Source organism: Neoarius graeffei, chromosome 19, assembly GCF_027579695.1.
Source record: "Neoarius graeffei isolate fNeoGra1 chromosome 19, fNeoGra1.pri, whole genome shotgun sequence".
Taxonomy (NCBI): Eukaryota; Metazoa; Chordata; class Actinopteri; order Siluriformes; family Ariidae; genus Neoarius; species Neoarius graeffei.
This window is the reverse complement of record NC_083587.1, coordinates 2,252,764-2,260,736: the sequence shown is the minus strand read 5'-3', so window position 1 is coordinate 2,260,736 and position 7,973 is coordinate 2,252,764. Positions and strand designations below refer to the sequence as shown.

General features: G+C 41.0%; 1 protein-coding gene across 1 annotated transcript in view; it reads left to right on the top strand.

The window, feature by feature from the left end:
- The first annotated feature begins 820 nt into the window (after positions 1-820).
- The window catches only part of LOC132867688 (zinc finger protein 345-like), a 125,663-nt gene continuing 118,510 nt past the window's right edge, over positions 821-7,973 (top strand). The window contains exon 1 of the mRNA XM_060900698.1: positions 821-929. The gene's annotated coding sequence lies outside the window, so the exon portion shown is untranslated. The remainder of the gene's footprint in view (positions 930-7,973) is intronic.

Genomic DNA, 7,973 nt, shown 5'->3' with positions numbered 1-7,973 from the left:
TAGCAGTTGGGTGGTCAGTTCCTTTCTGTGCACTCATGCACACCTACAGTCTGGGCAATTTAGAGTATCCACTTAACCTAGTTACATGTCTTTAGAGGAAACCAGAGCACCCAGAGAAGACCCACACAGACAGAACATGCAAACTTTACACAAAACGGCCCCTCCCACCAGGCTTGAACCCAGAACCTTCTTACTGTGCAGTAACAGCATTAACCACCACACCAACATGCTGCCCTAAACGTATACCTCCAGGGTATACTTTTATACATATACACACAGCATCCCTAATATTTGTTTAAATATCACCTTGGACAGACACCGTTTGTAGACATCAAGATTTTGATAGAAAGCTGCTTGGGCATTGGTGCAATAGAAAAACATTCACCTTATCATCTGGAAATTGTGAGTTCAAATATTGATATTGTCAAAAGTCAGGAAGGGAGGGGTGTCAAGCAACAAGTGTCTGTGAGCTCATAGGTAGGGAAGTGTTATGTTACATGAGCAGCAGTTCAAATAGATGCTGGCTTTCTGTGCCTTAGAGGAGTCTTTATTATTCTGCCCACTTTGTGCTTTGCACCAGTTTCACTGGAAGCAAACCAGCCACAGAGAATTTTAGCTTCTAGCAGAAAAAACAAAACAAAACAGCACAGACAGCCAAATGGGTCCAGGCATGTAATATTACACTTTTTAAAACGACATTTTAATTGTTGTTAGTAGAAGTGTGTAAGGGGTGGGGTTGGGATAGGCGTCCTCCACCCTGAAACTCCAGTCCAGGTGGTGGCGGTAACGCGTCCAGTAGCTGCTTCTCCAACCGACAGAAAACACTGGAGAAGAAAAAACCGCTGCTCGCCTGAACAGCTTTAGCCCCTTGGTTTATAAAAAATAAGAGCACGTTATTGTGTCTGGCTCTGAGGATTTAAAACCCTGAGGTAAGTTAAACTGAAGGTGTGTGGTCGAGTTCCAATACATCCCCACTTCCCTGTTTTGGTGAACTCCGTTCAGTCTGAAATAATGCCGTGTGCACTCTCGGTAGTGCACTCCTTATCCACTCAGGAGAGAGCTGTAGTTTGGCTAACCTGCTTAGTTGTATATTGAAAGTACTTAAATAAGCTTCACTTAAAGTTAATTTCCATCACATTATTATTATTATTATTAATTTTGCTAAATTGCGATTTCCTCTCAATTACAGCTTTTATTTCTCAGCTTGATTTCTTACAGACTTTTTTTCCCCCTCGGTTTTTTTTTTTTTTTTTTAATTTATATATAAGCCAATCAGGCAGCGTCATCCCCTCTGCAGGATGTTAAGCCGAAAGCTTTACACATTGAAAATGAAAACGGATGAAATCATAGCGGACTATTTTAGGCATGTTTTCCTAAACCTGGAGATCTCGCTCCTGGAAGAATCGTTTGGTGTTGAGCTCTAAGCCTCTGATCCCTGGAGAGAGAGAACTGTGTCTAACAGTTAGCTCTGGCAGCAATGAAACCTGTTACTTTAACTCAAGGCTAAAGGCCCAACTCACAAAGCTCTGCGTCCTGTTTTTGCTCTGGTTTTATTCTTAAAGTTGTGACCAGAAGTGATTTGTATCTCCACTGCCTTGATACTTCTATCAGGATGTTGGTGTGCTCGCTGCTATTCTTCATCCGCCATGCTGTCTTCTGTTCACAAAAAAAGTTACACCTCTAAGAACTGTAGATTGTTCACTGAGGGTCATCCTAATCGTGTCATAACTGATCATGATTTAGCTGAGTTCATGTGGAGAAAGAAAGATTGGAAAGCATGGTTATTGCTCTATCAAGGAGGTTGTGTTTTCGGTGCAGTTTTTTGTCCAATAAATTGACTTTATTTGTAGAATGCTTTTAACAATAGCCATTGTTGCAAACAAGTTTGACAGAAAAATACAGATTTTAAATATATTACTTAATAAATGTATCCTTGATGAGCAAGTCTGAGGTGACAGTGGAAAGAGAGAAACTCCTTGAGATGACCTCGAAAGGGAACCCATCTTTATTTGGATGATGACCGATTGCATGATTATAAATAACTCCCTTCTATAAGTGTGTCCGATATGGTCAAAAAAATGCAATTGTATAACCAGGAAACTCAGAGTTTTAACATGAAGTTTATTTTGTTGATGTTATCAACTGTTCATTGATGGAGACTTGAATGCAAAACGGATCATGATAACTGCAGTCCTAAATTATATATTTAGATTGTCCATATGGGGCCATCTTCCACAGGAGAGAAGTAACGAGAACCTCAGCTAGAAGTAGGGCATCAGGATGGATCAGGCGCTGTACATATGGGCCATCCTTGCAGGTGCAAAGTGATGAGAACTCCAGCTAGACATAAGGCATCAGGATGGACCAGGCAGGTCCAAAGAGCAGGAGAGGTCCGCATCACTGGTATCTCAGGAGTGACATGTAACTTGACAGAGAGAGAGAAACACAGATTGTTAGGTTTGCCCATTGTCACCTAATTGTTAAGAAAACGGTGTATATTGTGTTCCGAGTACAAGCAGGAAGTCCGGCAAGACCAACTATAACTGCAAAGCTAAAAGGGAGAGCCAGAAAGTAACACAGACATGAGGGAGCCCTGGGACATAAAGCAGCAGCCACTACACTGTCAACAAACCCGAATGAATGTGCGAGAGTGGTGGGGGGGGAGACAGCATCCATACATGTATACAAACAAACAAAAGGCTTGACTAAACAGATATGTTTTCAGTCAAGACGTAAACATTAAGACTGTCTCTCTGAGTCCTAAATATTACTTGGAAGGCTGTGCTATAACTGTGGGGCTTAGTAAGAAAAGGCTCTGCCCCTTGATGGAGCCTTCACTATATGAGGTGACAACAGACTGCAAACACTTTTTGATCCAAGTAGGCGTGGTGAGTCATAAAGGACCAGAAGTTCGCTCAGGTACTGTGGCATGAGACCATTCAGTGCTTTAAAGGTCAATCGTAGTATTTTATAATCAATATGAAATTTGATTGGGAGCCAGTGCAATGTGGATAAGATAGGGGTGATATGGCCATATCTCCTAGTTCTTGTAAGGACTCTTGTTGCTGCATTTTGAACAAAAGGTGATGATACACGGGGCAACTTTTTGGGCAATGTTGCCGAGCAGTGTTGCTGGGCAATTGCGTTTTGACTCTTTTCTATTGAGATTGGGCAACATTGTTTCTTTCTGAATGGTTTTGATAATCTCTGGCAACTTTTTGAGATAAGCCAATCAGAACGCGAGTATCGAGTCATGTGACCTCCGGTGAGGTTCGGATCAGAAATTTCAAACAAATATGGCGGCCGCTCAGTGTCAGTGGAGTGAAGAGATGGAGAGACTCCTCATCTGTTTTTACGCCGGTAAGTTATTTTAATATTCTATATGGAGGAATTTACCTCACCAAAGCTCTAATAAACAACAGACAGCTTGATTAAATGGTCACAGCAAAAATTAAGACATCGATTTTTTTTTTTTTTTTTAGCTAACTGTAAACTGCCGTTGCTAACTGTTGTTGCCCATTGTTAGTTGCCCTGAAAAGTTGCCCTGTGTCTCACCTAGTTGCCCGTTGCCAGCAACATTGCTCGGCAACATTGCCCAAAAAGTTGCCCCGTGTATCATCACCATAACTGGAACTTGTTTATGCACTTATTGGAACATCCAGACAGTAAGGCATTACAGTAATCCAACCTAGAGGGAACAAATCCATGAACTAGTTTTTCTGCATCATGTAAAGACATTGTTTCTTAGGAATATTTCTGAGATGAAATAAAGCCATCTTTGTCATGTTATCAAAATGAGTTTCAAATGAAAGACTGGAGTCAAAGATCACCCCAAGGTCTTACTGTTGTAGGTGTAATTAATGATTTTGTGTATTCAAGATTGGATAAGTGATCAATCTTTAATAATTACATGAAATCAGTCTCATTAAATTTGAAGGTTAATAGTTAAAATGAATCAATCCTATTGAATCGTTTAATTTGACTCATTTGAATTGAATCATACCATAGAATCAGTCTCATTTCAATCGTTTGAAGTGAATTATTCAGTGAATCGAATCAGTGAATCATTTAGTGAATCAAGTGAATCAATTGAAGAATCGTTTAAAATTTGATAATTCAAATTTATCACTTACCAAACTGCATCTAATTATTCATACACCTTAAGAGTTCTTTTGCCATGTGGGCGACTTCAAAGTATCAGAACAGCAGATAGACACTACACAATTTCAATAATAATCAGTGATTCATTTTGCCCTGCGTCATGCGTATTTTACTCAATTTTAAAATAAATGACGCAGATGTTTTGCTTGTGGTGCGTATTTTTGACGCAAGGCCGCACTCGGAACATCCTCGAGTTACTTCTCTTCATTCAGGATGTAGAGCGAAGGGATGTAGCTCGAGGTTGTTCCGAGTGGCAAGGTCCTAACGACGCTATATTTTTCTCGTTCAACATGACTGAACTGTTGTTATAATGCTTCATTTATCGACTACTATAGTCTTTTTTACTTGGCGGGCCTATATTTAGCTTCGTTTAATTCCGTCAGCAACGTGTCGGCAATTTCATTGGCTGGAAAGCTTCGGCATATGCAAATCCTTTCCAGCCTCGATTTGAAGCAAGTGAAAATAGCTCTCTTGTACTAATCGATAAAATTTATGTTTGCCAAAGCATTTCTTTGCGGTAATAAAAGATTGATCTAAATTTGTTTCTACTTACCAAACATATGAATAGCGCCTATCAAATGGGAAATTCAGTTAAAGTTTTGCTATGGTATTCAGTAAAAAGGTTTAGAAATTTGGGAAATATGAATTAATAGTAGAAAATTTTTCGTTGGATGATATAAAAAGACTGACCAATCGAGATCGAGTTAACAGAAACACTAGGCGGAAGTAGCATCGGTCAACGATAAGGAGTGTTTACATTAACAACGCTACTGCAGTACATTTGAAAACGCATTTAATGTGAAAATCATGCCAAATAAACGCATGAAAGTGCAAAGCTAATTGATTTCTTTGTGGGGTCCGGGAGCAAGTACGTCAAGCACAGACTCGAGTACGATTGACGATGATACAGCGGACAAGACTGAAACAGAGAGTGAGAGTGAGACTCAAAGTGATGCTGGGAAACCTGGGGTAACAAAGTTGAAAATAAAACGTAAATTCAACAGGAAATGGATGGCAACCTACATGTGGCTCAGGTATGAAAGTGATGAGATGGGGGGATATATGTACTGTCACCTGTGCACTGATAACAACAAGCGAAATGCAGAAACAGACTAACCATTGAAAAGCAACATCACTTGATGAACATAAAAGCATCCTTACTAAGTCAGACATGATTGAGATGAGTCTGGATCACTTGGGGAAAAAAAACAAGCAAAGAAGAATTTTCTCAGTGAAGAAATGTTACAGTAGCTAAACCATAAACATGATAAATGTCATTAATAATTGTGAAAAAGTTAATCTTGTCTGATGTCACAAAAGTCAAGTGCCAAAGATATTGACAGGTTTTTTTTATGTTTTATTTGAATTCTAGTCAAAACAGCCATAATAACTATTCTGTTTAATTCCATACTTTTTTCTTTTTTTTATTCTGAAAATTGTTATTGTTATTGTTTGCTTAGATGAATAGCTCACACAATTGTTCACATGTTGGAATTAAATGATTTAAGTGTGAACAGTGATAACTATTGTGTTTTTTGTTTTCAAAGTGTGTATTGTAAATTTGACTCACTTTGGAAATTTTTGACTCACTGATTTAATATGTGGTGAGTCAGTTTGACTCATAGTCATTAGGAGCAAAATGAATCACTGAATAATGGAGTTTATTATAACAAAGATAATAAAACATTTAATAAAAAGAAAAGGAAAAATTGAACAATTCAATAGCAGCAGAATTGAAGTCTTCTGTAAACAGAGTGTGTGCGTATGAATGTGTGTGTATAAGCAGTTTTAATTTGTGAGCTATGTGAGACACAGGAATTTCGTTATCTGCAATCTTGGTGTGTGTGTGTGTAGTGTGGCTTGGAATGTGTCCGTACCAGGACGTGTTATCTGCAATCTTGGTATGTGTGTGTGTGTGTGTGTGTGTCAAAAACCAGAAATTAATGATTAAAATACATTCAAACAGTCATCTGTAGTCTATATGACTTTAAATGTATTTAGGAGAATTGCTATCAAAGTTGAATTAAACTCAGGACTTATGATGTTTATCTATTGGCCCTTTTCCACTACCCTTTTTCAGCTCACTTCAGCTCGCTTCAGCTCACTTCAGCCCGACACGGCTCGCGTTTCGACTACCAAAAACCAGCACGACTCAGCTCGTTTCAGCCCTGCTTAGCCCCTAAAACTCGCACCGTTTTGGAGTGGGGCTGAAGCGAGCCAAACCGTGCCGAGTGAGGTTGGGGGCGTGAGCAGACACTCCCCTGTGCACTGATTGGTGAGGAGGCGTGTCCTCACATGCCCACACACGCCCCGCGAGCACGCTGGGATCTGTCAACACCGCAAACCCGGAAGAAGAAGAATTATGAATTACGAGAATTTCTGAAGCCTTATGCGCCTCGCCTCATCTATACGCTCTTGCCAGTATCTGTCCGCGTTGTCGGTGACAACAAGCCACAGCACCAAGACCAGCAACACTAACGACACCATGTCCTCCATGTTTATTGTTTACTATCCGGGTCGTGAGATTACTGCTTAAAAGATCACTGAATCAGTGACATACAGAGCATCGTGGACGAGTTCGCGGAGCGCAAGGCTCGTCGTATGCCCTTCAAATAATGCGCGCAGTAGGCTATTGATGTTTTATTATGAGCCATGTACAGTATGTCGCCTAATGTTTTTTTTGTTTCTGAGTTACATGTTCGTTTGAAGGACTTAATGTACAAAATAACATAGTTGCACCCCGTAGTGTTGAAATTGGTAAACACAGTGCATTCAGTGAGGTTTGCACCGCCCTCCTTTTATTTCTGACTCTTCCTGTCACCGTTGCAACCTCTGAGCGCTCATTCGTATGCCCTTCAAATAATGTGCGCAGTATAGGCTATTGATGTTTTATTATGAGCCATGTACAGTATCCTAATGTTTTTTGTTTCTGAGTTACATGTTCGTTTGAAGGACTTGATGTACTAAATAACATAGTTGCACCCGGTAGTGTTGAAATTGGTAAACACCGCAGTTGCGGACATTTTGTAGCCTAAAATGATGTTATGATAAGCTTTAATAAAATGCCCGGTCATTTGCCCCGCCCCCGGCCCGGCTCTGACTTGTTCCGCCACTGTCACTGATGTCACTGTTTGCGCTGCTTAACGACATCACGTGACGTCCACCCACTTTCGCTAACTCCACCCAATGTGTCCACCCACTTCCAGCCAGCACGGTTCAGCGCGGTTGTAGTCGAAATGCAACTTCAATAGCCCCACTCAGCTCGGCTCAGCTCGGCTCAGCTCGACTCAGCACGGCACGGCTCAGCCGCGTTTGTAGTGGAAAAGCGGCATAATACTGAGATACAGGACCACGTGTTCAAAACTCAAGGCCAGTTTATGCTGACAACCCAGTCCTCGCAGACAGTGTCTGCGTAGCCCCCCCACCTTCGCAGACACCCTGCGCGCACCTCCCAAAAATTGTGACCACCGCAGAAGCCTCGCAGACAGCGCCGCAGACAAGAGGGCTCTGATTGGTCCGCTGTACACGCACTTCCGCTTCTCTACTTTCCCGGTTTGGTTTGTTTTCACGACCGGCATTTTTAAAAACACGAGCGAAGATGGAGCAGCATGAAGAGCGGTTGATTGAGGAAGTACGGACATCTATACGACTCTAGTTCTAGTCATTATAAAATTTAAAAAAAAGAAGTTCTAGTCATTATAAGTAACCGGAGGATAAACACTCCACTAACCACACCCACCAACTACTCCTAGCGACTTCGCTCCCCCTTGCGTTGTGCCGGTGAATAACATCGCGCACGCCTATTATCCCCG